Genomic DNA, 18,816 nt, shown 5'->3' with positions numbered 1-18,816 from the left:
GCTCCTCTTGCAGACATAAGCCTGCCGCAATGTCTCAGCAGTGTTCTGATGTTACCTGCTGTCCTCAGGAAAAATGGAAAAGGTCTTTCTACAGGCCATAAGGCAATCACTGAGATTAGGAGGAAACTTCCCTTGGTGGTGTATTACTGCAGACTTTATACCTACAGATGCCCTTTTTTGGCATCCCTCTGGGGAGAGAGGACTCATTGATCTGTATCTTCCCCTTATCATCAGCCAGCACTGACAGTGCTCTGTCCTCTGTTAGGAAGAGCAATGGCATCCCCAGGCTGACCCAGCTCCTGCCACGCGGCAGCAACAGCCCTGCGCTATCGGACAGCTTGGTGGTGTGAACACCACCACACTTTTTTCTTTCCTATGTGGAAGTTCACCTGTTATTTTTTACCAACGTTCCTCCAAATCTTTAAAGATAAATGAATCTTCAGGTCTCCTAATCTTCAGCCTGTCTGCGACAGGCATAAGGTATCTACCAGTCTGTAATGAAAAATCATAGACAGTCCATCCTTTCAATCTGTTGCTTTTATCCTGAGCTGATAAGGGAGGCCCTCCTCTGCTTGTCAGCTTTGCATTCTTGGTGTGTGCAGCATAGCCGAGTATTGCAGATTAAAGGTGAAGAGTTGAACAGGGAAAAAAAGCAGGAGCAAAGCAGCTGTTTAATGAGATAGAGGGGCTTTCCTCTTGAAAACTGCTTATCCATATCCTGTCTGTTGGTAATTGCACTGAGTATTTTCTTTATGGAGCATGTTAGCACTGTTTTCCCTGCTTAATATATTTTACCCTTTTGCAGGATCATCTTTTCACCTTGGTAGCATTAAATAATTCTTTACAAAATTGTAAGTGACCCATAATATATTTTTATCAAACTGCTTAGTTCTGCCCTGCGCAACTTCTGTCTTATATTTACAACAAAGTTCAAGTGTGCTCAGGAGTCAAAGCTTAGACAGTCTCAGTCTGTACCTAAGTTTAAGCCCATGCTGTTCCAGGTTTGGGAACACCTTTCCGCCCAAGCCTGTCTCAAGCTGTAACAGAACCTCTAAAGTTACAAATCCAGATATTAGTGAACTGACTTACAGTGGTAGGACGTGCTACGCTGACAGAACCAAACCTTGGAAAGATGAGCTGCTTGGCAGCTGTTTTGGTTTAGTCATGTCACTAGCTGTCTTTCTGCTGGAGTTATTTTCATTTTTGCAAACTCTTCCCTTGCCTTGGTCTGTTTTTCCGGTAGATCCTTCACCTCCTGGTGCCCCTAAGAGTCTCAGGTGGGACAGCTTCACCCCATGCCTCCTTTGGCGGTGTCATTTGCTGGGATTCATCTCCAGAAAGAGACCCAAGAATCCATCATTACAAAATCTGCACAAGCCTATGGGGGCCAGAGCAGCAAAGAAAGACCACTGGAAAATGGCTAACGTATGTATGCTGCCACTGCACCTACCACTGTCTTTGTTGGTCTCTGGAGAGGTGCTGGGAGAGTACAAAAGTTGCTGACAGAAAAAAAGCAAGAGAAGAGAAAGGATGCATCTGTCAGGAAGAGATGCAGTCATGACTCTGGCTTGGTATTATAAATAGCATGTGCTGCTCAGGGATCTGACTGTGGACAGGCCGTATTCCCCTGATCTTTCTCTAACTTTCTCCTGGAGGTCCTTCTGCTGTGGTTGATGTGAAAAAGCCTGGTTCTTTACATCACCTCCATGCAATTGGGATCTACTTGACTGAAAATTAGGTTAGAAACAGGAACATTTTCAGGGTAGGGAAAAGAGTGATCTGGGATTTTTCTGATCCCAAAAGTTCCTGATCTCATTTGTATAGATAATGTTGATGATTATATATGTATAAATGATAACAGAGGGTTTGGAGAAACGGTGAGATCCTGGGTTACGATAGGAGGGGTTTGCTGTGAGGTGGGGGCTTCTGAAATGGCAGAGCCTTGGCATCATAGTCTGGAGAAGATAGAAGTCCTGGCTTGAAGAGTGTTGTTACAGTCCGGAGCAGGAAATGATACTGGGTCTGAGATGTGGGACAGAAGAGAGAGAATCTGGATTGAAGACAGGGATTGAAGAAATTTATTTTGGGGACTTGAAGGACTGAAGAAACTTATTTCAAATGACTGTCCCTTCCCTATCCCATGCACATGACTGCGTGCAACAGTCATTTTTGCTGATGGAAATGTGGTAGCTCTATTTTCTGCCTCACCTTCATCTCCTTGCCGTTTTACTTGTCCATACAGTATCATATACCCTATGGCATCATACAATTAAAATAGATTATTATGCAGATGCAGATGGATCCCTAAGGAAACCTAGCACACGGACATAACACCACAGGCAAGTTTTAACTGATTATGCAGCTATAAAGAAGTTTCTTCTTCTTAAAATTAAAAATATTTTAACTTCTTTTTTAATGCTAACAGCTTAACCTTTTCCTTTCCAGGTAAAATCTGAAATGGAAGAGAGGGAGCTCAGGCTTAACACAGAGTACCTTATGGAAGTGCAGGCTGTAGCATTATGGGTTTAGAAACCTCCAAAGACCACAAAATCTATCCTCCCATTTGTAACACTCGTCCCCCTGCATGCAGAGTGCAAACCCTCTGTGCATTTGGCTTCCAGATCTCTGATTCCCATCCTCCTTTTTATAAGCTGTGAATTTTCTCCCTTTCAAAGCAGATTTCCCCCTATGCTCTCCCCAAAGGAAAGTTTTTGCCCTGCAAGTGCCCTGGGCTTTTAAATAATGTGGAAACTCACTGTTTTATTCTGTGTCTGTCCTGTGACCTCCAGTTCATGATTTCTGTTCCTCTGTGGCCTCTGCTAATGTGTAGTGTGGCCTGAATGGGGTGGTTTTCTCTGCAGCTCCAGTGAAATATAGCTGTGCATTACAGTCATGGATAAGGATGTTGGTGGGACTGTAGCCTTTTTGCTAGCACTGCTTCTTGTTATGTAGTGAAGAGGTACTTTTTCCCCTGATCAGCCTGATTTTATTATTATTACCAGCAAGTGATGCCAATACTGTTCATGTTTCCTTGTCCCAAGACTTGACGGATTCATTTGATGCACATGTTAATCCCTTTCCATTCTCAGTAGAACCTTTATAGTGGTATTGCCTTTCCAAGCCACAGTTGATCTTGCAAGCCTTCACACTAGCTAATCCAACCTGTTTTGGCTTCTTTCCAAAGGTGTAGCGTTCTAAGGGGAACACTCAGCAAAGATATTTCCCCTTGATACCAGTGGATTCAGAATTTCTTCTTTTCTTATTTACAGGGCTGCTCATTCCTCTCCATTGCTATCAGCAATGAGGGTGAGATACTACTTACAGAATATACAATCATTTCTAAGGGAAATAAGAAATAAAATAAGGAATCTAAATCAAAGCTATCTACATTTTCTGTCTGAAGGTACAAACCAGGTGGAGCTGCCCTGACACTGGTGCTGCTGATTAGATAGCATTTTATGTAAAGAGAAATACATAGTCTTCTCTAACAGTGATCTGGCAGTAAAGCAGGAGATACCACATGTGTGAAGGGACCAAGGATTAACTGGTGCCTAAAGCAGAGACTGTATGGACAGCATCTACGACAGCATTCCTCAGAGCAGCATCAAGAACTCTGGCAGACCACAGCATTTCTACTTTATTATGTGGTGAAAAGCAACTGGTCTCTACTCATTAGACACTAATCAAGGTCACCGATTCATTGCTGGATGCTCCGCATTCTCTACACTGTTGGCAGGAGGGCTTGCTCTGCTCCTGTGTGTTCAGGGAAAAAAAAAAGCCAAAATAAAATAAAAGAAGAAGAAATCATTTGGCCAACCATCTGTTGGAGCACAGGCTGTGGACACAGTGCAGATACAAACGCCTGGATGCATTTTGCAGGTGTTCCCTGTGACCCATCTTTCCACAGAGGAATTCACCGAGAAAATAGATTGCACTAGACTGTTCCTGCCACTGCAGTTAATCGTGCCTTTTCTATATTACTGCTACAGGATTAACACAAACATTGCTCCTATTTTCAGGCTTATCAAAGGCAGCAGCACATCTCCCTAATCTCCTATTTCCCTGCTCTCTTTAAAGTGTTTAAATGAATGGAGCACTGATGAGCAGGGATGTGGTGCCAGCAGGGATGGTGTCATTTAATGCCTCGCTATTTATGCTATTTAATGCCTGTGTGACTTTATGTGTCCTGGGTGACTTGCTAACCATCTGGCACCCTCCACCCTTTCATAGGGCAGACAGAGGTGTAGATAGCATCTTCATTTGTCTCCAGTCCAGAGACTGACCAGCAGCAATAAAACAATATAGTTCTGATGTTCCCGTTCCTACACAGCCTGCACCTGCTGTCACTGACGGATGAAGCTTGGAGGCCACGGTGGTGACCCTTGATACCAGGCAATCTGGATCTCTATGAGCTATGGGCACATACCTATATTTCTATTGAACTGGTTGGCACACACAACCTGGATTTTACTTCCAGCTGTAAAAAGCATAATGATATCTGATCTGCCCTAGCACCTGTATGTACACAGTTAACTTGTCAAAATGTTTCAGACAAGCTGGAATCAGCAGAATTGTGTATATCACATCAGCTCCTTGTGCTAAGAGTCCTACAGCTGGATTTAATGTATCGTTGAATCACAGCCTGAATTTTTAGCTTTATTACTTTCACAAATCACAAATACTTGGGTTGTGTCCTCCAATCTACTAGGAAGTGGGCTGAGATCCACCCTACTGCTTTCACACCACTGTCAGCTGGCATTAACTTTCAGTCATTTTCTCCTTTGAGGCCAGATTGAAACTGGTGACCTAGAAGTAAAATACTCTGTATTTTGTTAGCAAGCAGTCCCTGGAGCTGCGCAGTCTAAATTGGGATGTTTTCTCAGCGAGCTCTTTTATATAACTTCCTGTGGCAGTTGCACTGTATTTACCAACAAAAGTCTTTTTGGTAGCAGAATTTAATTGCTTTCCACTTTCTCATACATTTTTCTGCTCAGATCACAGTGAAATAAGGGCTTTCTTTAGTTTGTGGAGGGGTCATGATATCCTACTGTAAAGCATTAGTTTTCTATTATGACATTCTCAGAGATTACATTAAGGATTCACTGGTATTTCTGCAAGGAGGGCAAACTGGAATCTGTGTTTGACACTTACTGCACTGTCTGTTAGCAACACAGCTGTGGGATCTGACCCTGAAAATGCTCATGCCTGTGAGAGTATTTGCAGAAGTAAGGACCAGTCATGTGTAGAAGCATTTCACAATCAGCCTTCATGTTTATGGGATCACTTGTGGACGGTGCTGGTAGTCTGCTGGGAGGTGCTGGCTGCCCTTTTGAGTGCTATTGCTGAAGGTTCATTTTATTCAGCATTTTATGGAAGTGTCCAGCTCACATTGTAACTTTAATGCAGACTGTTAATATGAATAAGTTGTATCTCCATGGTTTTTTTGTGTTCAGATTCGAGGTCAGATCCGGTTGGCCACTCTGTGGCGGTATCTAGTGAATTGTCAGCATCCCAGAAAGTATACAATTTGAGATTAGAAGCAGCACCACCTTATTACCATGATAGTCAATTGCAAGTGGAAGTGCAGTGGAAGAAAGGGCAAGGTAATGTAACATGTGAGTGGAATAGCACTCAATCTATGTATTATGAAATTGTCATTCTGTGCCACTGTTCAGCATAAATGGACTAATCTTCAGTTTGAAAATGAGGAGAGCTTGACTGTTAAAGAATAGGTCATTTGGCTTCTGGCAGCAGCAGAAGATGCTGTAATATTAGCTGTAAGAACTTGTGCATTCTTGGTAAGGAGATAAAAATGATTAAATTGCACCGCTTGCTTCTCTATCTTCTAAAGTAATTCATATTTGGACCCGGATTCATCTAAGCATTTGCATAATTCCTCAGGCTATTCCTATTCAGCCGAGCATTTCAGCTTGTTCTTAAATTTAAGCAAGTGCTGAAGTTCTGTTCAATTCATGGGGCTTCAGCCTTGCGAAACAAGGTCTTGACCATTAGCTTAAAATGTTTCAGTAGCTTCTGAGATTGCTATGCCGTAGCAAAAATAAGTTTGCTGTATTTGTTGTATGACGAGCTGAATATTCTTTAATGACTCAGAAAGGTTAAGGGTGAAGATCTTGGGGCCCTGGAGAGGATCACTTTCAACTGAGTCCTCTGTTGGAAATCCAAGAGCCAGAGAACTGGGGTCACGTCTCCCAAGAGTTTCACAGACTCTGCAAAACTGGCAGTCACACTGACTGCCTCCCTTCCGCTGGGTTCTTCCTCAAAAGGAATAAGCAGAGCCAAGGGGATGGTTTTGTTGGGCTCTTTGGGACATGGAGCTCTTCAGGCCACATTCTGTTCTGAATTATGCTTTATTATTCCACAGTAACTTCTTAACTTTGGTAGGGCTGTGCCAGGTGGTAGCCATTGTTGACACGAATTTAAATAGTTTTTAAAAAATCTTTGAAAAATTGCAATACTGCAATATGTATTTCTGTCCAAACTTGGGAGTAGGGGAGGGAGGAGAACCTTGATATGCTGAATTTTTGTTTTGTGGGGATGGAAAGTTCAAAACATATTGCCTGGCATTATCAAGCATTTATGTGTCTGTTCAGTTTAGCATCAGAACGTGTCTGCCAATACAGCTCCCCTGCTCCATGAAGGCATGTGGGGGAACTGGAAATTTTTTAATTGGGATTGACCCCAATCTAAAATGAAACATTTGGTTATGGCTTTTTAAAGGAAACACAATAAAACAACTGACTTTTTTTTCCCCTTTGGAAAAAAAGAATTTTCAACCATTTGGTAGAAAACCCTCTACAGAATAGATTTATGGCCTGAAGTCTCGTTCACAGTGAAACTGGTGGGAATTTTGCTGTTAATTTTTCTGTAGCCAGAATTTCACTGAGGTTTCCTTTGCAGCAGGAGGGATTGTGTGGCTCTTTATCTGGAGGTATTAATGTAACTTCAAAGCCTCTTGGCCCACTTTAGAAATAAAAAGTATTCTTATATATCTCACCAATTTGTTGGAGGTCTTGCTCCATTGAAAGTAACACGGTTTTTCTCTCTATCCCAGAGAGCCACAGGAGCATAATCTGTATTTATTAAAATGGAGACCAGTAACATATTCTTCTAACAAACCAGTATCAGAAGAAAGGGCAAGTGTCCAGGTTAGTGCTCTGGTTTGCTGGGCTGAGTTCAGATCCTTCTGTGAAGGGGAATTGTTGCAGGTTCCAGATGTGTTTACAGTGGGATCATACTTCTGTTTTAATATAGTGCTGTGCATCATACTGTCTCCGTTTGCCTGGTCCCAGGGCATGAGATGATTCACCTGCTGCAGAATTTTCCTGTCTGTATAGCAGATCTTATTAACACCCAGGGAGGCCTATTTGGAAGCTGCTCTTCCATCCCAAATTGGAGTCCCAGTGTTAATAATCTTTTATGAGCAAGAGCAGTTCATTCCATTGCTGGGTGACTGGGGTCCCTTGTTACCTCTTCTTTACCTGGGACAAGATGTCAACAATAGTAAGAGAGGGAAGAGGGAGGACTGGAAGAATCAGAGGGGGAAAATAAATGTTTCTAAGTGAAAAGGAGTATTCAGTGAGCAATTTTCATGAGATACACACATTTGGAAATTTGCTAAAATATGTTTGCAATGTTTTTCATAAGCAACATTAAATGAAAGCACAGTTAGTTCTGGACTTAACCTACCCGTTTGTCCTTGGATTTAGGGCTAGTTCAGAGCAATTTTCCAGGTTTGCACTTCAAGCCCATCTCTACCTGCTTTACTGGCAGGTTCCACTGCACTGAGGACAGTACTGGTAGACACAGAAAGAGCAGAACCTTCCACGGAAGATGTGGTTCCTAGGAAAGGCCTGAAAGCAGAGTTTCAAAACGACCATGTTCCAAAAGAATGGCCAAGTTTTTCAGAAGGGCTGAACAACAAGCACTCCTACTGTGACAGATGGCTGAGAATTTCAAAAGATCTTCCCATTAAAGCTGGCTCAGAAATGTCTATTCTCCTGTTTTTGACAGGAACTTGGGTCTTCTGTTAAAAATAATAATGGTGCCGAATGGGCAGATTTCCTTTCAGCATTCTATTTTCATGCGAGAGTTTTAATTGTTTTGGTCAGGGAAACTCTCACTCCCCTAACAATTTCATTTACAACTCACTGTGCTGGGGAGCCACGTGATAGATGCTTCCAGAAGTCTGGTCACCTGTTCTGGTTCCTCAATGGCATGAAGCTCTAGCTGAACACAAGCGTGCTGTGTGTGATGTGGTGGACAGAGCACTCGAGTGCACTGCTTCCATTCAGGTTTTCTTGGGCAAGTTTCCATTTAGGTTTTCTAGAGTGGGCTAAGCTTTGAGACACTTGATTTGAGATCTTGAGTACATGGTCTTCAGTGGGTGAATGCTGTCACTTGTGGCTGTTCACGTTTAGGACTAGGAGTGCTCAGCTCTCTGAAAGTCAAGCTGGATTTATATGTAGCTGGGAACTCAGAAAGTGGGATCTTGGAACTTGAGGATGTTTATCAAAATGTGTGCTTTCACATTTCCATGGCTTAAGTTACCTATCCATAAACTGGAGACAATTGTTCATCCTCAGCAAAGGACTTACAAACTTCAGTGTTTATGCATGCAATTTTAGAGAAGCAGAAATATAAAAAAAAATCTTTCTCTTCTATCTGAATGTCTCAGAGCTCTTTTAAACTGTTAATTAATTGAGCAATCATAATGATGTGCCTGTGGGGATGAAGGAGGAGGAATAATTTACAGGTGGGAGAAATGAGGCATGAATGACTTCCTAGCCTTACCCATGCCATGCTGTTAGTCTGTGTCAGATCCAGACAGATACCTTCTGTCCTGTCTCCTTTTACATCTGTGATGGGTGGCTGGGAACACTAGCTTTCTCCCCGCTTCCTCCTCTTGTTCTGTGGGGGACCCATTTTCTTAACACCAGGCTGCTGTTTCATGGAAGTGCAAGGAGTCCATGTGGCCCATCTCTTTGAGGCAGCAGGCTTGGAAGCTGGCACATTTGTTTCAACTCCCAAGTGCCACCTACTGAATGGGACATGGCCAGAGAGCCTCCTCCACTGCAAGGGAGAAAGGGAGTCAAGAAATGAAACTTCTGGGTACTCTTAAGACAATTGCACGTTCTGCCCTGCCTTCCTGCTCCTGACCTTGTGCACAGCCAGATTATGGTGTGCTGTCCTCTGCACACCTCTCACAGCAATTCAGGTTATATCTTTGATGCACTGAGAAAAGTGGCTCAGGTATATCTGACCTGGCTCTGAAATACCAGCTTACCTCTGAGGAGTAACACGGTCCCTCTTTATCACCCTCTCTTTCCTGTCTGAACCCCTGTATCTGAGGTCACAAGACTTCGGTACAGAAAACATTGTGAATCTTCTGGCATATGTAGAATAAACGAGCACAAGGTTAATTCAAATAGTTTAAAATTTGTGGGATCGGCAGGGTAAAAATACTGCCTAGGAAAAGGTCCAACGCACAACTTCATCTACAGTTTGGCTGGGAATAATGTTTAAATTTAGTTCTTAAACACAGCTGTGAAACTCATGAAGATGTCACATTGGTTGCTTACCCAGAAACCTTTATAGCCTCCTGGGAAGACAATAAAAGTACCAATAGTGAGCAGTAATTCTAGCAGGCTGCTTTGCTTCATTCATCTGGCTGCTTCTTGTTGAGCTCTTGCAACTCCAGACATGAAGTTTTTCTTCTAGCCACCCTGGTTCTGACTGCTGCTCCCTATCAGTTGTTCATATCTGAAAAAGGAAAAGAAAAATACTGACATAATTTGCTGGTCCCTGGAACACTAGGTTTTTTTATTTAATTGACAGGGCTTATGGTTACCTTTAACCATAGCTTTTTAAGTAGTTTTTATCTGGATAGCAGTGATAAGCCCTCTAGGAAAAAGCAGTGGTAAGCGGTGGCTCATGATAAATATTTTGTACTGTCTGTGGTCGTGTTTTCTATTCTTTTTCAGTTTATATATCTTGTAAAATTTTTCTAGTAAAACTGCTACCTCCTTTGTCATGAATTTAAGCCTATTGATTTCTAGCTTTCATAACTGTATTTTACAGACCCCCTGCTGCAGCTGGGACCAGAGCTTGAACAGCCCTGTTTAGTGAACTGGATTGTCTTCTACAGGTCATTGACACCCTAAATTCTGCCTTATCTAAATTAGGCAGTCTCCAGAATTCTCTGATCTTGTCCCAAAAGTAAAGGGTGTGTGTTACGTGCAGATATAATGCTTACACATAAATTTCCTATTGAGCAGTTATTGGAAAAGGAGATGAAAGTAGATAGAGCTTGACCTCACAGTTCAGTGAACAGGCTGCCAGGGACATAGTGTCTGCTAACAGCTGGCTTTTCTGCACCTCAGCAGGTGATGGAGTTCCCACTAGTTCAGGAGCCCACTGCCAATGGTTAGCACATGCTGTTGTGAGAAATCTCATCAGTCAAAAGTGTCTCATAAATAATTTAGAGAAAAGCAATTAGCACACACAGCTGTAGCTGTTTGCAAAGTCACAGTTATACCTGCCAGGGCAATCTGGAAACGGAAATTTCAAAACCATTTTTTGAAGTAGCCAGAATGGTCTAGCTTGGAGCTAGGGTTGGTGGGTTGTTGTTGATGAGTAAGGAAAAATTGCACTTTCATGTCTTTTTATGTGTAATGAAATCCAGGAGAGAATTTTAGTATTTTTTGCATATTGGGAAAGGATCAAAGGGATGCATAGTTTGAAAAACTCCAGCAGTCAAGGCCTTATCCTTCCAGAGGCTCTGCAACTCATTCAGCTTCAGAGTGAAGGGGACAAGTTTTAAAAGAGACTTGGACTTGCATTTTGAAGGCATCAGCTAGTTAAAGCTTGTCTATATGTACAAACTACTAATTGCAGTCTGTTTAGCAATCCCTTACAACAGTTTTTGTTTGACTGCAATGGGAACTTTCTCTAATATTTTATTATATTTATTATATTCTATATTAATATTACATAATATTATATTAGAGAATATATATTCTCTAATAGATTATAAAATACGTTATGGCTGCGCACCTTTTGGACTGCACAATGATTAGCCATTAGTGTATTTTGCTAAGAAGCTCAATGCAAGTGTTTCATTTGCTTATTTCTTTCATTTATTTATACTTATTCAGTTTTAGTAGGATCTGGGAAACTCAAGAATGTCCCCTAGAACTGCAGATAAATAACTGCTCAATGGCCAGAAGTTTAGTAACTTTAAAAATCTTTATCGAGCAGATATTCAGCCTTCAGGTCACTGGGGTGAATCTGGAAAGGTTTGAGTTTTGTCTCCTTGTTTGTTAATTCAACTTTACTCCAATTTAACATGTTAGCTAGCTGTGATCAGTTCTTGTCTCTTCTTAAGCCAATCTCAACCAAATTAGCATTTTTATAAGATTCTAGATCACATTATCTGGTGATCAACCACAAATAAGTGTTCAAGAAATGTAAGTTAAAATGACTGTCTAACATGCTTTAAATGAACATCTTTCCCTCCTATCCAGAGAAAAGTAGTAAGTGCAGAATTTGTATCACTATCCATAACAGTCTCCAGAAATATTTACAGTTATCCTTCTTGAAGCAAGATGAGCCCCCAATCTTTATATCATTTTTTCAGGTATGTATTGGCAGTACTGCAATGCAGAAATACGAGAAACTACTAAAAATCTCAACTAGGTCAAATAAGAATGTGTCAGGATTTTGTTCAAAACAATAGGCATAATGTTTTCATAATGCAAGAAAATATTCATTGTGCAGGAGAGAGATGGAATTCTGTTTTTAAAAAAGGGATTGTCTGGCTACAGATGTTGGCTGGGCTCTGCCAGTGACTGCGCTGTACATGAGGGCAAACGTCTGCCTTAGATGGTATCATCTGGACCCAGAGGTTACCACCTCCAGTCTCCTGTCACATCCCCACTCTGGGACCTGTTGAGTCTGGATTGGGATGTCTCTCCATTGTCTTTGATGATAAGTTAGTTAGGGAAGAAATTGTTCCTCCATAAGGTAGGATTCATCTCCCTCAGCTTTAACTTGTAGGAGCTGTCTGGGTGTGTCCATAACGGATGGAGAAGGAATTTCTTCTTCACCTGGAGATTCCTCTTCTCATTTAGATGGGATGACTTGCCACTGGAGAGCATGTACTTTGCTCTTCATTTCAGCAGTCCCGGCAGCAAGATCAGACTGGATGTCTCCTTTTTACATAGTCAATTTTAGTTAATACCACTATAAATTTAGTACAGTAGGATCCCTGATGTTTCTTGGCACTAGCACAACTCCAGTAACATTGTACAGGTTTTGGTTTGGTTAAGTTTCTGTGGGGGTTTTTTGTATACTGACAGATAATATAGAATCCTTTAATGAACATCGTTTTCCTTTTTTTAGTCTCAGCCATTAGCAGTAAGCTACATGCTTCAACCTTCACATTTATTTGTTTGAAGTTAAAGTCACGAGTCACAGGCCAGCCACAGTGGAAACCTTTCAAATGTAAGCAACCGATGCTTCAAGCTAATAAGGTTGGTTATTCACCTGGGGCTTAGCCCTGCACAGGAGTCTCTCATTTGACCATGAGAGTTTACATCTGTTTTAAAGATACTCATTATACAGATGAGGTTAAAGGGGTTTAGCTCTTTTGGCAGTGGGGTGTGGCTTCTTCTGTAGCTCCTCTAGGAACTGTAAAGAATCAGAGGTTGTGTCTAAACGCTTTCACATCCCTCCGTGTGGTTAGGATGCTATCTGCTTAGCTTTTAAAAATGCCAAGGACACAGAATGAATGGATGTCTCTGAAGCAGAGGCTGACAGTGAGTACTGGTCTTCTGATGCATCTCTTGAAACACCTAAATCAAACCATGCCCACGCCTATGAGATTACAGTTCCCAAGCTGGAGTGGCACCTAGTTCAGGTTGGGGCATTCCCCTTCATTGTAACTTCAACTCAGAACATGGGAAGATGTCTGAATAACAAACTTGTCATCAGAAATGCTTTCTGTAACTGCTAGGTCTCCAATAAATTGCTGGGTTTTCTTTCCTTGGAGTAATTTTTGAGCAGAGATCATAGAATCATTAAGGTTGGAAAAGACCCTTAAGATCATCAAGTCCAACCACTAACCTGTCCCTGCCAAGTCCACCACTAAACCATATCCTCAAGCACCACGTCTACCCTTCTTTTCAGTACCTCCAGGGATGGAGATTCAACCACCTCCCTGGGCAGCCTGTTCCAATGCCTGACAACCCTTTCGGTGAAGACTTTTTTCCTAACATCGAACCTAAACTTCCCCTGGCGCAGCTTGAGGCCATTTCCTCTCATCCTATTGCTTGTTGCTAGGGGGAAGAGACCGACCCCCGCCTCGCTACAACATCCTTTCAGGTAGTTGTAGAGAGCGATAAGGTCTCCCGTCAGCCTCCTCTTCTCCAGGCTAAGCAACCCCAGCTCCCTCAGCCGCTCCTCATAAGACTTGTGCTCTAGACCCTTTACCAGCTTCATTGCCCTTCTCTGGACATGCTCCTTCTTGTAGTGAGGGGCCCAAAACTGAAGACAGTACTCAAGGTGTGGCCTCACCAGGGCCGAGTACAGGGGCACCATCACTGCTCTGCTCCTGCTGGCCACACTATTCCTGATACGAGCCAGGATGCCATTGGCCTTCTTGGCCGCCTCAGCACACTGCTGGCTCATGTTCAGCCTGCTGTCAACCAAATGAAATGAGATGATTAAGCTATTTTATTTGTCAGTTCTAATTTGAAAAGCAAAGTTCATTCTGTTTCAAAAAACAAAGTTCATTATGCTTCAAAAGCTTTAGATATAGCAGACCAGCTCCAGATGATATTGCATTAATGCCTTGATGGGACACTGGGAAAGGCTAACATCCTTGCTTACTTCATTTTGAACTCCCCATTTGATCTTACATTCTCCTAGTTGATTCACCCAGGGTAAGAAAAATGCATAAACACAATTCCCTTTCATTGATCTGAAAATATGCAGCAAGGCCCCTCCAGCACTTTCCTTTCTCTCTGAAAATGGTCTCAGCTTCTCTAGCCTCTCCTGATAATGAAGATTTTCACTGACTGTAACATCCTCATTTCTATCCTACACTGCACATTCTATACCCTTCACCACGTACATTTCTGGTGCTGCAATGTCTGTAGGTATACACTGCTTTAGGAGGAGTTTGGCAATTACAATTATGGCATCATTTGGGAAAGCCGATATTCAAATCTCTGCTGCAGGAGGTTTTAACTCTTTTTCTTTCAAGTTCTAAGAATTGCAGTGACAGCTTTGTCCTGCTTCTAATTTATTACTTATTCCGTTTCACTCTTTTGTTTCTGATGAAACCACCCCTCACAATCTGATACAAGTGAAAGGCAGCACAGTGTCAAGAAAAAGTCCCATGTTTGGCTGCCAAGCAAAAGACAAAATGTACCGGCAGGATGCTGTGCATCAGCAGTGATTCCAGTAGGCAGCCTTCTTCCAGATCTTGCCCCTAGTATGTCACTGTTAGAGAGAACACAGCCAACCTGTTTTAATGAAGAATATTGGCAGTTGAGTGAAAAAGACCACATTTATCCTTTCTGTAACACCATTTGGACTAACATCATTTATGCACATTTAAGGGTCGTTGTTCACTACAAGAGCAGTGATGGGGTATTCTGAGACTGGTTCCATGCACACTTTTGGCGGTGGCTAACTAGACTGCCTGCCCTTCCCAGCCTTGAGTGCTTCAGCCTGCCCCTGCCTCCAGTTGTCCCTGTGCAACTCCATAGAAAAACTGTTGGGTATTGCTTCTTCTCTGCCCACCCCCGCCATGTGGATAACTTCAAGCATTCAGTTTCCAGTGAGCTTCACAGATAGTAGTATTGGCACACCTGGAGGGACGCTGGGAGGGAGCAGAGACACAGGAGTGACTGGAGGCAAGAAACTGCCCCAGGTGGTTTCACTGCCTAAATAAACATGTGGAAATGCACCTCGAACTAGCTTTAAATTACCTGAGTAGCAGCCCTGGTGAGCTACAGAGTGCAGCAGAGTGTAGTCACCTGCGTATTTTCTCAGTTTCACAAGTGGGCTCCACAGTCTGCACTGGATGGGTACCATGATGACACTGCCTGCAGTACCTGGAATAGCTAGTTTAAATATAGCCTGTATGTGGCCTCAGTGAGCTGTGGTCTGTGCAGACATACAGCAAGACATCATTTGGGACTATCCAAGTCCAAAGGTAAACACTGTGTTAGGGGTGCCTTTGTTTCACTTCTGCAGTCCCTTTTACAGTTATATCTGGGGCCTGTTGACTTCAGCCTACTTGTTTTCAAAACACACCAGCAGGGAAGCAGCCTGCAGAGTGAGATCTCAGAAGCACTCAGACTTGTCTATTTTGCAAGCAGCAAGAATCACTTAGGACTTTACTGCTCCCACCTCTTTGAGGGCAGTCATCAGTGCCACAGCAGAGCTGATGGGCTATGTGGCTCTTCATCCTTCAGCACAATGCTGGGTATTTTCACTTAAACCACTGGTGAGGGTGGCCCAAGCTATTCTGACTTGCATGCAAAATGGACAGGGAGCAGAAGTATTTTCTGCCCTGCAGCCTGGGCTAGAGAGGTAACAACCTCCAACCAGCAAGTACTGGTGGCCACTGCGGGGTGAAGCACTGTCCTGAAATGCCAGACACAGGGTGTTTATGGTGGAGCAGACTGTTAATATTAATACATGTCATCCTCAATCACTAAGTGTCCTCTCTACCTCAAAAAAAAAAATCAGCCTTCCCTCTGAAATCCTTGTCACTGTTGTAATTATGAAAGTACAGGTATTTTAAAGTCAGTTGAGTAAACACGTGAATAGTGGTGGTTTTGTACTTTAAAAGCTCTGCCTGTATTTATATAATCATAGACGAGGAACTGAAAAACCCACCCTGCAGTGATGGAAATGTCAGAGGTTCCCTCATCCCCACATCTGCCAGAAGTTGCTTTGGATGAGTTGTGCAGGCCACAGAGCATACTCTAAACAAGCTATGAGAAGTCTGCTTTTAAAATGTTGTGAGGGTTTTTTAAAATCAAGTTACTTTGCAGGGTTTGCTGCATACAGTATATTGCCAGCCCTAACAGGCTAACTGGGATGTAGTGAGATGAGCAGCTGGAAAACTGGCAACCTCTTAAATGAGGTTTGAACCTACCCACATGGCTGTAGTGATATAAGGCCCTGATGGTCCACTGAATTTGAGGGACAAAGAAATGCCACCTTTGGTTAACTGTGAGCTAGAAGCCAATGTTTAAATTTTAGGTGATTCAACTCTGAGATACACTGAAGTGATCTTTTTTTCAGGAGCTGCTGTGCACTTGTCCTTGACCGGGAGGACAAACTGAGCAAGTAGGGGTGGATGCCCAAGAATCACGGGCAGCATGTGCGTGTGGGGGGTGGCCCGGAGAGGCCATCCCAGAGCACCAGCAGGGGCAGATCTGCTCCGGCTGATCAAGATTCTCTTCAGTAACTGGGCAGGGGGTGAAAGTACAGAGGCATGATTATGTAGTGGGGATGTTTCCTCACAGGGGAGTTTGGGGTATCTCTGTTGCATTATTGCTCCTTTCCCCCTTGTATTGCTGTGCTATAGAAGGATTAACCTCATAGAGATTCTTATGCCCTGGAGAAACTTCAAACTTCCTGAAGCGTGGCCCAGAGAGTAGCCACGCTCCGTTGTCTGTAGTTGCATTCAGGTTAGATTTTGCCTGCTGTGAATGTACCTTTTTTAAAGCTTTTTTATTTTGTTGCAATTTAACAACAATCCTTTCCATGTATTTATTGACAAGTATGTGCTGAGACATACAGATATTTCTGCCAGTGTAGTCTTTACATCACAACTTAAAGCTATGTGAAGGAATGTGCAAGCTCTTTGGAGCAGTCCTCAATTTTATTCCTATTCAGAAGTGGAAAAATAGGCAGGGACAACAAAGAACAAATTTAATTTTCCTTCTTAAACCCTGCCAGTTTGAATAATCTTTTGCTGTGTTTCCTGATGTGGCTATTCGCATTCTTTCATGAATTCAGACTGGGTGTTAGCAGCCTCCAAATAAAACATGGTTATATGGAGATTTACCTTGGCCCTGTTCTTGCTTGGCGACATGAGACGCAGAGCAGCCAACTGGTTCGGCTCATGCTACATGTCCTCTTCCAGCAACGGCTTCCTGTACAAGCTCACTGCTGTCCAAATTAATGGGATTGTTGCTTTAGCTCAACATGTAGGAGATTTAGTTCTGGTGTTTGTGTCAGCGATCAATGGAGTCAGGAAACTGCCTTTACAGAGCATTCAAAAGCCCTTTTATTCTGAAAGAATCAAATCCAGGCTTCTGTTAAATGCAGTAAAGGCTGCCATCATTAAAACATTGAGGCTGCAAGTTTGGCCACAAAAATGTTACGGTAATGCAGTTGGTATTCAGTCCTTTCTGTCAGTGTTGCCAAGTCTGGCTTTTATTTATTTATTTATTAATTTTCACAAGTCTCATGTCTTTCACGCATTCCATAAAGCCTCAGTGTTTACAGGCGTCTTACTCATCTGAGAATCTCAGCTTCCAGCTTTTAAAGATCTGCTGCTAGCCCTCGTGGACAGAGAGAACGCATGAACGTGCGATAAGGCTGATCCTCACAGGCAAAACCAGAAGGCTCATAAAACCCACATTTAAAAAGTCAAATCATGATTTTTTTAAGAGGATCTCATGAACTTGGGCTCCCATTTATGTGTCTCAAGTGCCTGGCGTAGACTATACTAATGATCGCCTCGGTCAGGCCGTGATTTGAGAGCAGAGGTGCTGTTACATACGGAAAGCCAGAGAGTACTGCAGCACTCCGATGGACTGGGGAAGGAATCCTCTTTCCAATTATTATATTCCTGTTTTAACTTCACAGCCTGAGCATTGCCTTGTGCACCCTGTTTACTGTGTGTTTCATAAAGGCCAGAGGACTCATCCTGTTGCTCTGAAACTGCTCAGCCCATCTTTGGCTGGGTTTACTGTGCAGGAAGAACAAACAGTTGCTTAGGAAAGCACTGTATTTAATGAGAGAGCTGGGCTAGACTTTTTTCAAACAAACAAATAAAAGCCAGCAACTCTCAGTTTGGCACTGACTTTGATGTTTTGTTTGTTCCATCACCCCATTGTCTTCCCTATCCCTCTTTTTATGTTGTTGTTTTTTAATTTCTTTGTTATAGCATTTCACAACCCACGGCCTGAATACTGTGATTCCTGGAGGAATGCACAGCATAATGGATACTGCATGATCACAAAGCAGTTCACCTTGTGCAAAGCTGTAACAAAACTGATGCATCATGGCTGTTTCCCAATCCTCCCCGCTTCGCTGACTTCTTTTTTATTTGGACAAATTCCCTTAGCCGCTCCTCGCAGGGGCTACCCAGTGGGAGGAAGCATAACCTTCCTCCACCCAGCAACAAAATTGCAATGGTTTTGGAGCACTTCCCATTGTCATGATGCCTCTACAACGCAGCGCAGCAGTTAAACTGGCAGATACCTTCTTCCCCATGCTTCAGGCAGAAGGACTGCGGTACAGAGATGTTAAAACGGCCAATAAAAGGCAGGGCACGGAGAAACAAACCCTCCTGCCTCCGCCGCAGCCTAGGAGAGCGCGGCCTGCAGCTCTAGCTGTAGGAGAAGCAGTTTTGGCAGACTGCTGAGGCCTGAGTCACGACAGTATTTTTCAATTTGGTTTTTTTTTTAGAAGCACAGCCATACACCGACATATTAATTAATGGTTTATTTTAAGAAGTTAGGTTGGTTTTATTTTTAAAATTCC

The 18,816-nt window shown here is 42.8% G+C and overlaps 1 protein-coding gene across 1 annotated transcript in view; it reads left to right on the top strand.

Moving 5' to 3' along the window:
* RHBDD1 (rhomboid domain containing 1) overlaps nt 1–18,060 on the top strand; it is a 199,644-nt gene extending 181,584 nt beyond the window's left edge. Inside the window, exon 10 of the mRNA XM_075099195.1 lies at nt 1,244–18,060. The gene's annotated coding sequence lies outside the window, so the exon portion shown is untranslated. The remainder of the gene's footprint in view (nt 1–1,243) is intronic.
* Nucleotides 18,061–18,816: the final 756 nt, after the last annotated feature.

Source organism: Phalacrocorax aristotelis, chromosome 7 (assembly GCF_949628215.1).
Source record: "Phalacrocorax aristotelis chromosome 7, bGulAri2.1, whole genome shotgun sequence".
Lineage (NCBI taxonomy): Eukaryota > Metazoa > Chordata > Aves > Suliformes > Phalacrocoracidae > Phalacrocorax > Phalacrocorax aristotelis.
The sequence above is the reverse complement of the archived record's forward strand: the minus strand, read 5'-3'. Positions and strand labels throughout refer to the sequence as shown.